This window comes from Panthera pardus, unplaced genomic scaffold (assembly GCF_024362965.1).
Source record: "Panthera pardus isolate Hobbes unplaced genomic scaffold, ASM2436296v1 HiC_scaffold_24, whole genome shotgun sequence".
NCBI lineage: Eukaryota > Metazoa > Chordata > Mammalia > Carnivora > Felidae > Panthera > Panthera pardus.
Window position 1 is genome coordinate 28,995,060 of NW_026526810.1, and position 16,694 is coordinate 29,011,753.

Genomic DNA, 16,694 nt, shown 5'->3' on the forward strand with positions numbered 1-16,694 from the left:
AAAAACACACAAAAAACAAAAAACCTTCATCATGTACCAATATTTCCCTTCCTCTAACTTTCATTCTTCCTAGTTCTATCCTCTGGGGATACAAAAGATATGCTTCACTCCCTCTTCCACGTGCCATTCCTTCATGTGTTTACCAGAACCACACATTTGAGTCAGGAAGAAAGTTAAAGATCACTCAATTACCAACTTGAAAAGCATTCCCATATACTCCACTAAAGTCTTCTTTTTTCCTGGTTGAAAATCTCAAATGTTTCAATTATTTTGCAAGTATCTGTTTCAGACACTGCTTCATTCTGATTACCCTCCTTCTGAATACACTATCAACATCCTCCTCAAGATGTGGCAAACAGAACTGAGAACTCAGCTAAAGGCAGAATAGAAAAGGATAATCAACTATGTTTTAGACAAACTACTTCAAAATAATGCTGTTTAAGTGAGTGTGAGCCTTTGGAGCAGTTATAATAAACCACTGACTCATCGACTTCAGACAAATAGAGAGACCCACCTAGGCACACACCTACTTCAAACAAAAAAAATCCCACCTGTTAGCCCTCCAAGCCTTCAATACTGTATTTGTGCAGATTAAAAAAAAAAAAATTCAATTGTAAGAATTTTTTTGTCCCTATGAACCAGACATATCAAATATAGAATTATTACAAGTAGTTTTTTAGATACAGTCTAATTATTAAAAATTAATAGAGGGGGGCGCCTGGGTGGCTCGGTCAGTTGAGCGTCCGACTTCGGCTCAGGTCACGATCTCACGGTCCGTGAGTTCGAGCCCCGCGTCGGGCTCTGTGCTGACAGCTCAGAGCCTGAAGCCTGCTTCGGATTCTGTGTCTCCCTCTCTCTCTGACCCTCCCCCGTTCATGCTCTGTCTCTGTCTCAAAAATAAATAAGCGTTAAAAAAAAAAAAATTAATAGAGGAAGGATCCTGATTCTGTCACATAACATACTACCCTCATAATTTTGAGAGTAATGGATAAACATTTTAAATAGGACATAGGGGAAGGCAGCATCTTGAGGGACACACTAAGAATGAATTGCAGTTTAATTTTAACATCAGCCCATTGATCAATCACAGATCCACCTACCTATGCAAGTATTCAGACTACATTTCTCTAACTTGTCTATAAAGATATCATAAAAGGCTGTCAAATGCTATCTGTATAACCTTGGGGGTCCCTTACCTCATTTGTAAAACAGTACTAAATGAGGCAATCTATGTAAAGCATTTAACCCAGTGCCCAGCACAAAATTAAAAATCCAATAAACGTGGCTATAATTCTAGACGTACAATGGCAGAGTATCTCCTGAGGTACCTACCAGTTTACTTACCCCTATAAGAAAAGAAGTGAGACCAGTGTGGCATGACTTGTTCTCTGGGAACCCACGCTGGCTCCTAGTGATCAGCGTCTTCTTTTCAAAGTACCAACAACACGTGTGTTCAAAAATCTGAGAATTTGGGGGCACCTGGGTGGTGTCGGTTGACACCACCGAAGTCGGTTGACTTCGGCTCAGGTCATGATCAGGTTTGTGAGTTCGAGCCCTGCAACAGCTTGCTGCCGTCAGCACAGAACCCACTTCAAATCCTCTGTCCCCCTCTCTCTCTGCTCCTCCCCAGCTTGCACTCTCTTTCTCAAAAATAAACATACATTAAGAAGAAAATTTTTTTTAATCTGAGAATTTGTTTAGGAATAATGCCTAACTCATCAGTTTATTATTATCTGCATCCTTTACTTGTTTTCCAACATTGTATATACTTCAGCTAAAACACTCTTATATATAGTAGATCGTTAAAAGAAATTTTGTTGAATTTTCTTTTTAAAAATCAGGATGCATTTCTTACTTTTGATAACCATGGTTATATCCAGATGTCAATTAGGGTAAGCTGAGTAAAAGGTGTACGGGAATTCTCTGTACTATCTTTGCAATTCTCCTAGGAATACATAACTACTTCAAAATTAAACCTATTTTAAAAATTAAGATGATCTTTTCTGACCTCTGATAAACTCCTTCTTTAAATTCCTCAAATATTATCAACCACTATCAGGTGCAAACTCTTGAGCAGCCTTTACAACTTCATAATTAATCTGGAATGGAAGATATGAATTCCAACAAATAGGAATTCTCATAATACTCCTACTTACCCTGGGCCACACAGAGTTAGTATTCAGTTAGTATTCATAGCCATCCCCAAATTTTATTTTTGGAAACAAGAGCCTTAAAAGAAATCTATCCTAAAAGCAAACATTTTTATGCCTAAAGCATTAAAGCTCTGTACAATCCAATTAAAACCTCTGATTCTTATTGCTCGAATCGCATATTTAGCAGTAACATTCAAGTCAAGCTCAAGATCTTTGATGTATGAGACCAATTACCACCATATAGTAGCATTAGCATGAAAACTTTTTAAAAACTATACTTTAAAAATATATTTATATCATGGATTTATATCATGGTTTCTGAATTAGGTAAATAAGAGTTTAGGAAAATGATAAATTTTATTTGTAATTATTCAAGCTCAAGCTTCCAATGTTAAGCAACAAAGTCATGAAAATTCTGCTAAAACTTTAACTCTCAAGCAAAAAAATCCTAACACCAAAAAAAAAAAAAAAAGAAATAAATAAATAAAGTATCTTTCCCCTAAATACCTCCAAATAGGTTTTGTACTTTAGAGTTTCTTTCAGGTATCAACTAATTTTCAAAAACTTGGCTTTCCTTTTTGGAACAGTGCTACAGAATTGGTACCATAAACAGAAGTGCTATTGTCAAAGAATCGATCCAATAATAAAAAGAGCTAAGGCCACTTGTCTTATAGAAAATTACTGCCAAATGCTGCCAGACCCTGCTTTTCTTCCTTCTGGGCTAGTGGCCAGATACTAATCATTTTTAGACCCTTTCTAATTTTTAGTACACAATTTAGTACACAATCCCACATCTGAACTAGACAGTATTTTAATGAATGTTCTCCATAATTTGTCTAATGTTCCAGCATACAAATACACACACACACAATCCACCATACATCTGGAAGTATATACAAGAAAGTGATTAACAATGGTTGCCTCTCAGGCAACTGTTTGGGTCTTTGAATTTTGTATGCTTTTGTAAAAACTATTCAAAAATTAATTTGTCTATTAATTCCAGTTAAAATATTTTGCCTTACAAAATAATGCATGAGGCTTTCTCTTGAAGATATTTTTAGGGGCGCCTGGGTGGCTCAGTCAGTTAAGCATCCCAACTTCGGCTCAGGTCATGATCTCGCGGCTCGTGAGTTTGAGCCCCGCGGCGGGCTCTGTGCTGACAGCTCAGAGCCTGGAGCCCGTTTCAAATTCTGTGTCTCCCTCTCTCTCTGACCCTCCCCCGTTCATGCTCTGTCTCTCTCTGTCTCAAAAATAAATAAACATTAAAAAAAATTTTTTTAAGATATTTTTAAAATATTTTAATATGTAATTGTGTTAAAAACAACTTACAATGTTCAATGTTCAACTTCAATTATAATAAAAAAATACAAATTAAAGTAAGATCATTTCTGTTTACCAAATTAGAAAAGCTGAATACTAGCATACAAATTGTCATAACCTTTCTAGAAAACAATATGACAGTATCTAATTTTTTTGTCTTATCTTTGACTAAAAATTTTTATTCCTATCCTAAGAAAATAAGTATGGAGAACAATTATGCAAAGATTTTCTTCAATGTTAGCAGCAGAGGAAAAATTTTTCAATAATTAGGAATGGTTAAATCACTACACATTCATTCAATAGAACATTGCGCTATTAAAATTTAGGTTTTGAAATAATTTTACCAAATAGGAAATTCTTCATGATATAATGCTTGGTGGGGAATAAACAGCACACTATGAATAAATAATCATCGGAAGAGGAAAAAGAATGTATAACATAACGTTAGTAATGCTTATATTTGGGCTGAGCTTACATTTTTGTCTTTTGTATTTCTCCAAGTTTTTAAAATGAGTACCTAGAACTTATAAAATCGGGAGGAAAATATAATATTAACCTACAAAACATAAACACATACCTTTATTCTTAAATTTATAATATTGCAAAACTAATGTAGTATTTATTTTTGTTTTTTTAAGTTTATTTATTTATTTTGAGAGAGAGGGGTAGGGAAAGAGGCAGAGAGAGAGAGAGGAGAGAGAATCCCAAGCAGGCAACATGTTGTCAGCGCAAGCCCAATGTGGGGCTCAATGTCACGAATTGTGAAACCATGACCTGAGCTGAAATCAAGAGTCAAATGCTTAACCGACCCAGCCACCCAGGAGTCCCAAACTGATATAGTATTTAAGCAGTTGAAATTAAAAAAAAAAAAAAAAAAAAAAAGGAGTTGAAACAAATTAAGTCAAAACCTTCTAATTAATAGCATTTAGGGAAACCAATAAAGAGTAACTCAAATTACTGTGTATCTTAAGATCATTCCCACCATACAATAAGCATTACCATTCAATACAATAAGCACTAGCAGCTAGCTCATTTTTAAATCAATACAATTAAAAAATAAAAGAAGGGGCGCCTGGCTCAGTCGGTTAAGCGTCCGACTTCAGCTCAGGTCATGATCTCACAGTCTGAGTTCCAGCCCTGTGTCAGGCTCTGTGCTGACAGCTCAGAGCCTGGAGCCTGTTTCAAATTCTGTGTCTCCCTCTCTCTGCCCCTCCCCTGCTCATGCTCTGTCTCTGTCTCAAAAATAAATAAAAACATTAAAAAAATTTTTTTAAATAATAATAAAAGAAAAATAAAAGAAAACATCAGACTATAATATGGTACACAATATGGACAAAAATTAAATCCCATCAAACAGGATTAATTATGTAATTATGAGTTAAATTATAATGATAGTTATTAGGATAAAGAATATCCCTGAAAGAAAGAACTCTTTAAACAAACATATAACATCTAAACTAATATATATTACCAGGGGCACCTGGGTGGCTCAGTCGGTTGAGCGTCCGGCTTCGGCTCAGGTGGTGATCTCATGGTGTGTGAGTTCGAGCCCCGCATCGGGCTCTGTGCTGCAGCTTGGGGCCTGGAGCCTGTTTCGAATTCTGTGTCTCCCTCTCTCTCTGCTCCTCCCCTGCTCATACTCTGTCTCTCTCTCAAAAATAAATAAAGATTTAAAAATTTTTAAAAATAAAAAATAAAAAAATAGACTAATAAATATAACCAAACTTTTCCTTTAAATAAGCAGAGTCTGCTAGGGGGAAAAGTAGTTATTGATGAACAAATGATCATTTCTCAGACATTAATCTGTATAGTTGCAAATGTAGATGGAGTATATCCCTCAAGATTATATCCACCACTACTGACCACTTAACTCACAAGTTCACTATTACTCTTAGCACTCTTCATTGGGTTACCACTGCCTTAAGCCCAAATTCCTTACATTGGTTGTAAGACTCATGGGATGGTCCTTGCTTTCACTCCCCACTCCTTCCTTCTCACCTTCTTTCTACATCTTAACCCAGCAGTTTGCAAGCAAGTGTGATCCTTGAACCAGCAACATTTCCATCACCTGTAAGCATGTTAGAAGATTCATATGCACCAGGAGATTCATATGCACATTAGAGCTTGAAAACCACTGCTGCAGCCTTCCTGAATGACCCGCAGATCCTCAAATCCGCCCTGCTCGCTCGCTCTCTGCTCTCTCTCTGCAAATGCAGTTCCCTACCTAGAGTGTTCTTTCACCCCATTCCCTATGAGGTATCCTATCCACCTTGTTTCCTATTAGTCTTTCAAGTCAGCTTAGAAATCACTTCAAAAGAAAACTGTAAACTTTTCCAGAATTAGAAAAATATTCCTCCAGATCTCTTCTATTATTGTAGGAGCTCTTATTTGCACTATTCACCAACTACAGCCACTTCTAGAATTATTTAAGGCCATCAAAGAAACCCTTTGCTTGACATACCCCAAAACATAACTAACACATGACAAAAATAAAAAACAGACTCAAAGCTTTTTTACCCGTGTTATGAACGCATTAGCAAAGTTGATTTCAAAGCATATAGAATATTAAAGAAATATACAGAAGAAGCAAATGTCAGAAAAAATGACTTATTGTTGAAAAATTATAGAAAAATAGCCAACCAGTTCTGAAATTCACATCTTGAAATTAATTAATTTGAATGGTCTCTTTCCTGCACATATTTCTTCTCCCATTTTCTGGAGGAGGAAGAGCAAGTAATAAGGAATATGGCTTAGAAAAAAAAAAAGGGCAAACCCAGATGAAAGAGAAATGTGTAAAGCCTGGATAAAGCTATGTTTTATGTCAGATATAAGAAACAAGTGTGGACCAGAAACAGTTCTCCAAAATTTTAATAAGTTCGAGATAATCTCACAATACATGATTAGCTAATAATTTATCTTCAATCATTTAATGATCATCTAACATGTGCTAAAAACCATGTGGGATTAAGAATTATGTGTATGTCTCTCTATATATGGAGATAAGTAACTCCTAGTTATTTAGCCAAAAACTTAACCATTATGTCCACCAAAAGACAGGTACAAAGTTGTTCACAGCAGCTTTGTTCCTAAGAGCTAAAAACTGGAAATGGCCCAAATGTATCAAAAGAATAGAAAAAAATATATGTACTCAAACAACAGAATACTACACTGTAATGAAAAAGAATGAGCTACTGTTAAAAAAAAAAAAAAAGCATGGATGAATCTCACATAATGCTGAGCAAAGGAAACCAGGTTGATTCAATTTGCACGAAGTTCAGGAATAAACAAAACTAATCTATTATGAGAGAAGCCTGAATAATGGTTACTGTTGGGAAATACTGACTAGGAGAGAACATGAGGAAGGTTTCTAAGGTCCTAGAAGTGTTCTATATCCTGATCTGGCTGGTGACTACATGTTTACACATGTAGAAGTTCATTAAGCTATTTAGAATTTCTGTACTGTAGGGGCACCTGGGTGGCTCAGTCGGTTAAGCGTCCGACTTCGGCTCAGGTCACAATCTCGCGGTTCGCGAGTTCGAGCCCCGCGTCGGGCTCTGGGCTGATGGCTCAGAGCCTGGAGCCTGCTTCCGATTCTGTGTCTCCCTCTCTCTCTGCCCCTCCCCTGTTCATGCTGTGTCTCTCTCTGTCTCAAAAATAAATAAACGTTAAAAAAAAAAATTAGAATTTCTGTACTGTATATGATTTTCTTGAAGTCCCATACATTTTTTTTAGAAAATGGAAGAGAAAAATTCCCCTTCCTCTATGCCAGCCAGGAAAGAGGAACAAAGGAAGGAGAAGTTAAATCAAATAATTTTCAAATTCCTGCTTTAAAGTTCAATTATTTATTGAATAAAAATCTGAGCACCTACTTAGTAACAGGTACTGTTCTGGGTGCTAGGGAGATAGCACTGAATAAAATGAGTAAAACTCCCTGCCCTCATGGATCTTATAGTATACTAGGGGTAGAAAGACAATAAAAATATAGAGTATGCTGGAAAACAGAAAGAAGAAAACAAAGAAACAAAGCAGGGAAGAGAAATAGGAAGACAGTGTAGAAAGGATGCTGTGATTTTTTTTTTAATTTTTTTTTTTTATTTATTTATTTTTGGGACAGAGAGAGACAGAGCATGAACGGGGGAGGGGCAGAGAGAGAGGGAGACACAGAATCGGAAACAGGCTCCAGGCTCCGAGCCGTCAGCCCAGAGCCTGACGCGGGGCTCGAACTCACGGACCGCGAGATCGTGACCTGGCTGAAGTCGGACGCTTAACCGACTGCGCCACCCAGGCGCCCCGGATGCTGTGATTTTAAACAAGGTGGCCAATAAAGGCCTCACAGAAGGGGTGATATTTTAACTAAGACTTGAAGGAAAGGAAAGAGACACGGATGTGTGGGAGAACATGTTTCAGGCCTCCTGAAACAGAGAGAAGTCCACCATGACTGCAGGGAAGTAAGCAAAGGTAAGATTAGAAAACAAAACAAAGCAAAACAATGAAGAGTTTAATGAAGAGTTTGACTCCACCTCCTCATTTAAAGATTAATTTAGGGGCACCTGGGTGGCTCAGTCAGTTAAGAGTCTGACTTTGGCCCAGGTCATGATCCCACGCTTCATGGGTTTGAGCCCCATGTCGGGCCCTGTGCTGACAGCACGAAGCCTGGAGCCTGCTTCGGATTCTGTGTCTCCCCGTCTCTCGGCCCCTCCCCTGCTTGCGCTCTGTCTCTCGGTCTCCCGAAAATAAGCAAATATTAAAAATAATAATAATAAAAACAGGGAGTTTGTTTAAAAAAATAAAGATTAACTTAAATCGGGGCACCTGGCTGGCTCAGTGGGTAGAACATGCGACTCTTGATTTCAGCTCAGGTCATGATCTCAGTTTGTTAAGAGCTCGGAGTCAGGCTCTGCTCTGACAACGCAGGGCCTGCCTGGATTCTCTCTCCCTCACTCTCTGCCCCTCTCCCACACACAGGCACTCTCTCTCTCTCAATATAAATAAACACTAAATAAATAAATATTTTTAAAAGATTAACTTAAGTCAAATCTTTTTCACACAGAAATTTCTGTAACTACTAGCCCAATCCACCCTGATATCTTCTGAGCTCCTACAGCTGTATCGCTCATGACATCTTTACATACTACCTTGCAATCAAATACATACTGTCACCCACTCCCAAATAAACCAAGCCCCTTAGGGCAGTGACTAGATTTTTTGCTTTTTTTCTATCTCTACAGTTGCCCTGTGGATGGCACTTAAATGGTTACTGGTAAGGCTGACACCAATAACAACTCCATCAGGCATAAAGTTAGTAAACTGAGGATAGATTTTCAAAAAGAAAAAAGAGGAAGGACAGAAGCAAAGACTAGGGAACTACGTGAGTAAAGGCACCAAGGCGTCTCCACGCGTCATGATCCAAAGTCCGGATTTTCTCTGAGCCGTGTCCTTAAGACTCTGAGATCCTCGACATCACTTTTTCTAAAAGCCACTCCAGGCTTTTATTCTTGGGGGGAGGAGGGAAGAGGCACCTGGTATTCCTTTCAAGGAATGGTTTTTTTAACACCTATGTGTACAACTAGCTTAACAAAGAAAATCTTAACCAATTAGCTGCACGATCTTGAGCAAGTCATCCAACTACTCTTGCCTGTGTCAATTCCCTCATATGCTACACGAAGGGTTGGATTAAATGATCCCTTAAGTCCAAACAATCTCAAATTCTCTACTGTAGCTTTTGTGAAAAAACTGAATGAATAAACATTACAACCTACTTCTTCAATTTATAAAATGAATAAAATATCTATGAAAAATTTTAATACACTAAATAAGCAGTCACATTTCAAAAAGCAGTATAGGATTTGGAAAAGCATAGAACTTGGAGTACAACGGACCTGCATCTAGTTATAGCATGCTGTTTAGTAGATAATGACCCTGAGCAAGCATTAAATCTTCAGCGAATAAACAGACAATATAAAGACACACATGCATTGACAACAATCATGTCCCATACAGAAAGCAGCCAGGTGGGTAAAAAATACCTACCACATCACTGATACCAAGATCTGAAATACCCAAACTAGTTTATAACTTTCTTACCAATTTTAGTTATAGGGATTAGTGGTTGCCTCAAAATCTGCAAGTTTAACAGAGTAACCCTTAACTCCTATAGTTCTGGGAATCTCACTTCTTAAATATGAGGATAAGAACTACAGATCTAGTATCAGTTTGTGGTCATAGGGTAAGAGAATAAGATAATTTTAAAAAGCCCCAAATTTTAGAAAAATAGGACAAGACTTAGATTTGGGCTTAACTTGGACATTATGAAAACGGTCAATCTTGGCACAGATAGTTCAAACCTGTAATGAGAGCCAACTGTGTAAAATAAGCAATAGAGGTTCAAAAAGTAGTAAGACAAATATAAACTTGGCTTCGAGTCCGGGAGGACCCAGCAACAGACATAAATAATTACAGCATACCAGTGAACATAAGAGAATGAATGAACAAGACATAGAGAGTGCATAACTCAGTGAGGTAAGAAAGAGGGACAACCAGAGGACACAGAAGACTTAAAAAGCAGATAGTGCTTAAGTTGTACCTTGAAAAAGCAGCAGACTTTGTCAGCAAGACAGGAGAAAGAAAGGCATTCTAAACAGTGGGGAGAATATATGAGAGGGCTCTGAGTCAGGAAACAGTATGACTCTTTCAGTGAACTGACTGGATTAGTACAGTTGGAGCTTCAGATTTTCGGCGGGGGAAATGCAGGAAATGAGCCAGATGGTGAAGGGCCTAGTAATGATAAAGAGTTAGAACTAAATGTGTATTGTAGGTAAAGGAGAGTATGGATTTTAAGAAAGAAGCATTGAACAGATTTGCATTTTAGAAGTCACCTTGGCAGGAGCGTAAAGAATGGATTAAAGGGGGTCAACCACTAGAGACATCATTCTACACCCTAAGTTAAATAAGTACATTACCTTATCACACAGATACTCTATTATAGAACCAGAAATCAGAAATGAAAATAATAATGCTTTAACAGATAAATCTAAAGTATTAAAAAAAAAATCATGTACCTTCATGAATGTATATTCTGAAATTAAATATGTCCTATATATCTTAAAAAGAAAGAAGTTTCTAAAATTAGGTATCATATATAAAAATACATGGATCTAGATGTATCCTGAGAACCAGCTACTCTTTAAGGCACCCATTCCTTTTTGTACACGGAATACTGCTGACGGGCAACATCAAAACTAATGCAAAAGAATCATTAGAATTGGAGTTTGCACTGATTATTGACAGGGACTTCTCTGTAATTTTATATATATGGAAACTAAGGCCCTAAGAGACTAAGAAATTACCCAAGGCCATATGGTTAATAGCACAGTGAAGATTGGAATTCATATCTTACGATTTCCTTTCTAAAAATTGCTTTAGTGTATCACATTTATCATTCCAGAATCTTGAACGATAACCCATTATAGTAATAATGAAATATAAATAGTAATAAATTATAGTAATAATGAACCATAAAACTATTTTTGTTTCATATGCCTCAGAAGAGAAACAAATCTATTAGATGTGTCCATAGGTTGGACAAAAGAAATCTCTTCCTGAAGTCTGTGCCACAATAAGAACACCTCCATCCACAGAAACACAAAGTATTCTCGTCTAAGGAGTTTATAAAAACTTCCCTTCTCAAACTTGGAAATAGTTAAATTTTAAAATAGAAAGGCCTTAATTTGTTTTATTTTAAGTGTATTTATTTGAGAGAGAAAGAGAGAGGCAGGAAGGAGCAAAGCGAGGGAGGGAGAGAAAATCCCAAGCAGGCTTGGAGCTGTCAGCGCAGAGCCCGATGTGGGGCTGGAACTCACAAACCATGAGATATGACCAGAGCTGAGATTCAGAGTTGGCTGTTTAACTGACTGGCGCCCCTAATTTATTTTTATATAATTAAACATCTAACATCTTTAACATGTGTTAACGTTTTATTTGGAGCTCAGTACTCTTCTTATTCTGTTGTGCTCCCCATCCCCTATAATTTTAGATCCTTGAAATAGATTTTTTCCTTCACTAGTACACACAATGTGAGTGGCAACACTGACAAAATGCCTTATAAATACTGTACCTTTCACAAATTTGCATAGTGACCAAAAGATTTTAATTTTTAGACTTCTTTAGTTTCCACTTGTTATGTCCACTCATTGAAACAGATTCAAATAATACAAAAGTATAAAATTAACAGCTCTCTTCCAGGACTCTGCAATGCTCTCTTATTAAAGAATGCCCCAAAGGGGCACCTGGGTGGCTCAGTAGGTTAAAGGTCTTGACTAAAGGTCTTGACTCTTGATTTTGGCTAAGGTCATGATCTCACAGTTCATGAGTTCGGGCCCTACAACGGGCTCTGTGCAGTCAGCACATACTGGGATTCTCTCTCTCTCTCTCTCTCAAAAATAAATAAATAAACATTTAAAAAAAGAATCCCTCCCCCAATACTTTGAAGTTTGATATGTATCCTTACAGACTTTTTATGCTTATATAACAAAAGGTACTAATCCTCAGAGTCAATATATATTTAACACCCAAACTCTACTGATCATTATTCCATCTTTAATAATTCAGAAGATAGATCATTACCTTACTTGGTTCCTGGTTATGACAACAGACATCAATCATATTACTCAGGGCTTACTTTAAAAAGTGAGCTGAACCCTAATGTTTCTTCATTATCAGCATCTTAATTATTTTATGTATTCATTTTATTTGCTGTCTTTCTCTCGCTCAACGTAGGTTATATGTGAGCTGGAAATCACTGTACCTCCAATGTTGTGACACCTAGCGGATAACCAAAGATTTTGCTGACTGACTAGTATGTTTACTTAGAAATCATGAAAGCTGCTTTTTTTTTCAAAGTTACTGAAATTTGCTTAATTCATCATTCGTCTTTCAAAAATAATGAGGGGGAAAAAATGGTCTGCTTAGGGTTTTTTAGCTATAGTTCCACCCAAATATCTGCTCAATTGATCAGTTTCGATAGCCATAAAAGTCAATCAGGCATTTTGGTTTGAATTATAACTAAAGCAAAAAACAAAACAAAACTCTTACACTCTTCAAAGAGTTAAATATTTGCTACGTAGGAGTCCCTCCTTTTTAAAAAATGATTGCAAAACTCAAGGATTAAGTACACTGTCCCTAATCTTTCTGGTTCTAAGATCAAAAAGAAATGTCAATCTAAAAAAACTGACACTAAGAAAAAGGCTAAGGCAGGCAAAATTCTTTGCTTTGGCAAAGTCAAATTTGTCTGTTTACCCAAAACTACAAAATTACTGTGAATATGGACTCCACTGCCTGCCACATCAGGCTTCATTTACAGGCCTCTGTGATAAAGTAGCTATCTAACCTGAAGAAATGTCAAGCAAATGCAGACTTTCCAAGCTATCCATTTTTTTAAAAAACCACATGCACATACATACAGGCCATTTTATCTGAATTTCACCTAAGACTGGGCTAGTTACCAAGCACTCTCCATTAGAGTCAAGACTAACTCAAGCTTCACAATCAAACTGTTAAAGCAGGATTCTCTAAAAGAGCTGTTAGCTTACAGGTCTCAAGTGACGCAGAGCTCTAGCTCTGGGACCTCAAATTCAATGCATTACTTGGAGACCAAACTTAAAAGCTATCCCTCTCCACGAACGTTTTTCAAAGGACAGAGAGAAGCCGGAACACACTTCCCAGCACTACTTGATTCTGCCCAGCACTCAGGCAAGACTTCAGGACAGATCTAATATTGCAGGATCAGCAAAGCAGACTATCTAGGAAAGTGAAGCCAAAACCACACAGCCTTCTGTATCTTCAGCGTCTGGCACGCTCCACCTGAGGACACTCGCCTCCTAAAGAACCTAGAGTCTATACCCACCTAAGGCGCTGCCACTCTCACGCTCCCGGAGCAGCAAGACCGAGCACGCCCCCACAGGGATCCCGGGGCAGAGAAAAGCAAACTGCAGAACAAACCCACGATTTCTCCAACTAAGAAACGACACGCATCAATCTTCCCACTGGGCGCTGAGTAAATCTCATCTAGGAAAGAGACCTGGTCCAGGATGCTGGCCAGCCACAGACTGTCTAGCGGGGCTGGCTCGGGACGCCACTAGAGCCCCCGAGCCCACCCAAGCGCCTGCTGAGCCGCGCCCTCCATCCGAGATCACCCGGAGACCCGATAACTCGCCCGGTCGCCCCCGAAAAGACTGAAGACCATGCCAAGTTACCGCCCCCCTCTGGGCAAAACAGAAACCCCAGAAAAGACGCCGGGCTCCGCCGAACACCCTTCCGCCCCCAGCAGCCCACCAAGGCTGCCCGACCCCTGCAGGACGCAGATACATCGCCCTCTCGCCGGGAGACCCGGATAAACAGAACCCCCTCCCCGGAACCCTAATACGCTGCTTCTCCATCCAGGGATGCGAAACAGTCCCGCTCAAAGGACCCCCGAAGACCCCAATGATCTGCCCCTTCAGAGACCTAGGACCTGCTAAACTGAATCCTCTGCCCCCAAAGAGCCTGAGACCGCGGTAAGAGGACTCCCCCCCCCCATGTTCCGGAACCCCGCTACACCACCTCGAGGAACCCCCAGGACCCTGATAAATCTCCCTGGACCCTGAGGCGGGACCCTGTGCGCCGCCACCCACCCCCACCCCAAAGTGGAAAGAGCCCCAAGATCCCCAATAAACCGCCTCGCCCCAGGAGCCCCGGCAGCGGCCACACCGCCCTGGGGCGCCCGCACCCGGGTCCCACCCCGCCGCCTCCTGCCCCCCGCGCTCCCGAGCTCCACCAAGCCTCGCGCCCACCAGGCAGCGCCGTGCAGCCCGCGGAGCCGCCCCCGTCTGGAGCCAGCCCGCTCCGGCTGCTCCGAGTCCCCGCTCCCCGACCGCTCCGCAGCCGAGACGCGCTCCGGGCTTCCTTACCTGGGAGCGCCGGAGGGCGAGCGGACCGAGAAGCCCGGAGGAAGAGAAGGCGGCGGCAGGGAAGGGGCGGCCCAGGCCTGCGGCTGCCGCAGCTCTAACCTCTCCGCGAGGAAGCGCTTGTGTGAGGAGAGCCCTCCCGCTTCGCGCGCAGCCGGGAGACCAAGCCACAGCCGTGCCCGCCGCTCTTCCCGCGAGATCCCAGCCACGGCCAGGGGCGGCCGCGGCGGCTCGAGTGACAGCCCGGAGAGCCTGTCGGCGGCGGCGTAGCAGGCGGGACTCGGAGCCCGTTGCGACCAATTGTAAAATAGAAAAGGTGATTCGTCCCGCCCACCGCTTCTCCCCTCCCCCGCCCCTCGCAATTAACTAGGGGCAAAAGTAACAGTGACCTCAAATAGTCACAGGCGGTGGCAGATCGCCGGAGGGCACTTTGGATGGCGAAGCTTGGCCTGTGTCTGGTCCTGCTCAGCCTCCGTAGACGCCCCTGGTTTGGGGAAGAAGCAGGTCTGCACACCCGTGTAGGCTTAGAAGCCGTTACCCTTGGTTACAGCGCGGCCCCAAGTGCGCAGAAGGTTCGCACCTTCCTGGTTGAAGGCGCACCCTCCTGGGGTTACCCGGGTGTAATCCCCCTTCCCCCCATCTCGCCTCTCTTCCCTCTCAACCTCAAACAGGGCGCCATTGTTGAGATGCCCGTGTTTTCTAAACCCCAAGTTGGGACATCTGGTCTGACAAAGGACTCTTCTGATTCGATCATTTATTTCTACTTTGAGCCTTCTAGAAGAGTAAAAAGTGTATCTCACTTGAGTCCCAGTATAACAAAATCCAAAATTACATGAAAAGTTGTATCACTGTAGACCCCAGTGTCTGTACAGACAGGGCACTGAATAAATGAAAGGAATGAATGGAGAATGTGATATTTGAATATTTGAAGTCTGGCCCAATCCCAGAAAATTCAAGCTATCTTAGCCTTTACAATGACAGCCAATCTCTTCACCCTTAAGTCCGGCCAACCACTCCATTATTATGCGTGTCCTGTAGCCTTCATTCATCTTCTTGCCCTCCTTCCCTTACCCACAGCAAGAAGTGCCCTTTCTCCTCATCAAGGTTAACCCCTGCACCTGTGCACTGGATCTCAGCCATTCCCAGATTTTGTTGAATCATCTAACCTTTCGTTCCCCATTATTAATTTTCCCCTCTAATCCAGCTCTTTTCTCCTACAAACACACTCGGTATCCTCCAACATTTGAACAGAACAAAACCACCCTACCTCCTCCACCCTCTGAAGGTACTCTATCTCTTCTAAGAATCACATTTCTTGAGAGACATTAAAGTATGTTTGCTGTCTCCACTTTCTCATCTCTTATTTTTCCCACTACAATGTTGTTTTCACACCACACCATCTGCTGTTCTCTCAATGGTCACAAAAGACCTCTTTCCTAATGGGCAAATGTTCTATTTGGGGCACCTTTCTCAATGGCCTCTTTGAAGCTTTTGACAATGGTGGCCATCTCCTCCTTTGGTGCCTAACTACATTCTTCTGATTCCCTAGTTACTCCTCTGACTTTTTTTTTTTTCCTTTGGGGGTGAGGGGCGGGTCCCCCCTCTTGGTCTGAAAAATGTGTATGTATTGGTGTTTCCTTGTCCATATCTTGTCCATAATAAGAAAAAAATGGCCATTCATAGTTGTACACTTTGAATGCCAGTAAGTGGCTCAAATAAAAGCAGTTAGAAAAGGCCAGTGGGAAAAGACATGACTACGTGACTATGAGGCTGGGTCTTAAAACAGTAGCTTGGCCGGGCACCTGGCTGGCTCAGTTGGTGGACCATCCAGCTCAGGTCATGATCGCCCAGTTCCTGAGATCGAACCCCGCCTCTGGCTCTGAGATGACAGTGCAGAGCCTACTTGAGATTCTCTCTTTCCCTCTCTCTCTCTTCCCCTCCCCCCATCTCAAAATAAATAAACATTACCAAAAAAAAAAAAAAAAAAAAAAAAGAAAGAAAGAAAGAAAGAAAGAAAGAAAAGAAAAAGGCCTTCTAAACCAGGCCAAGCTGATTTAACTTGATTTTGTATTAAATGGGGAGCCAGAACCAATCCTAAAATTTGTGGGGTCCACAAAAAGTCTACATTTAGAGGCCCACATATTAAATGAATCAATACGTAAAAGTTATAAAACAAACTAACAAACTGTGAAGTTAAAAAATATATATACATATGTCTGGGCACCTGGGTGGCTCAGTTGGTTGAGCATCCGACTTTGGCTGAGGTCATGATCTCGCAGTT

The 16,694-nt window shown here is 40.6% G+C and overlaps 1 protein-coding gene across 4 annotated transcripts in view; it reads right to left on the minus strand.

The window, feature by feature from the left end:
- The window catches only part of GLCE (glucuronic acid epimerase), a 114,415-nt gene extending 99,804 nt beyond the window's left edge, over positions 1–14,611 (minus strand). For 3 of the 4 annotated variants that reach the window (XM_019441640.2, XM_019441641.2, XM_019441642.2), the window contains exon 1: positions 14,417–14,611. The gene's annotated coding sequence lies outside the window, so the exon portion shown is untranslated. The remainder of the gene's footprint in view (positions 1–14,416) is intronic. The other variant, XM_019441643.2, reaches the window with a different exon arrangement.
- Positions 14,612–16,694: the final 2,083 nt, after the last annotated feature.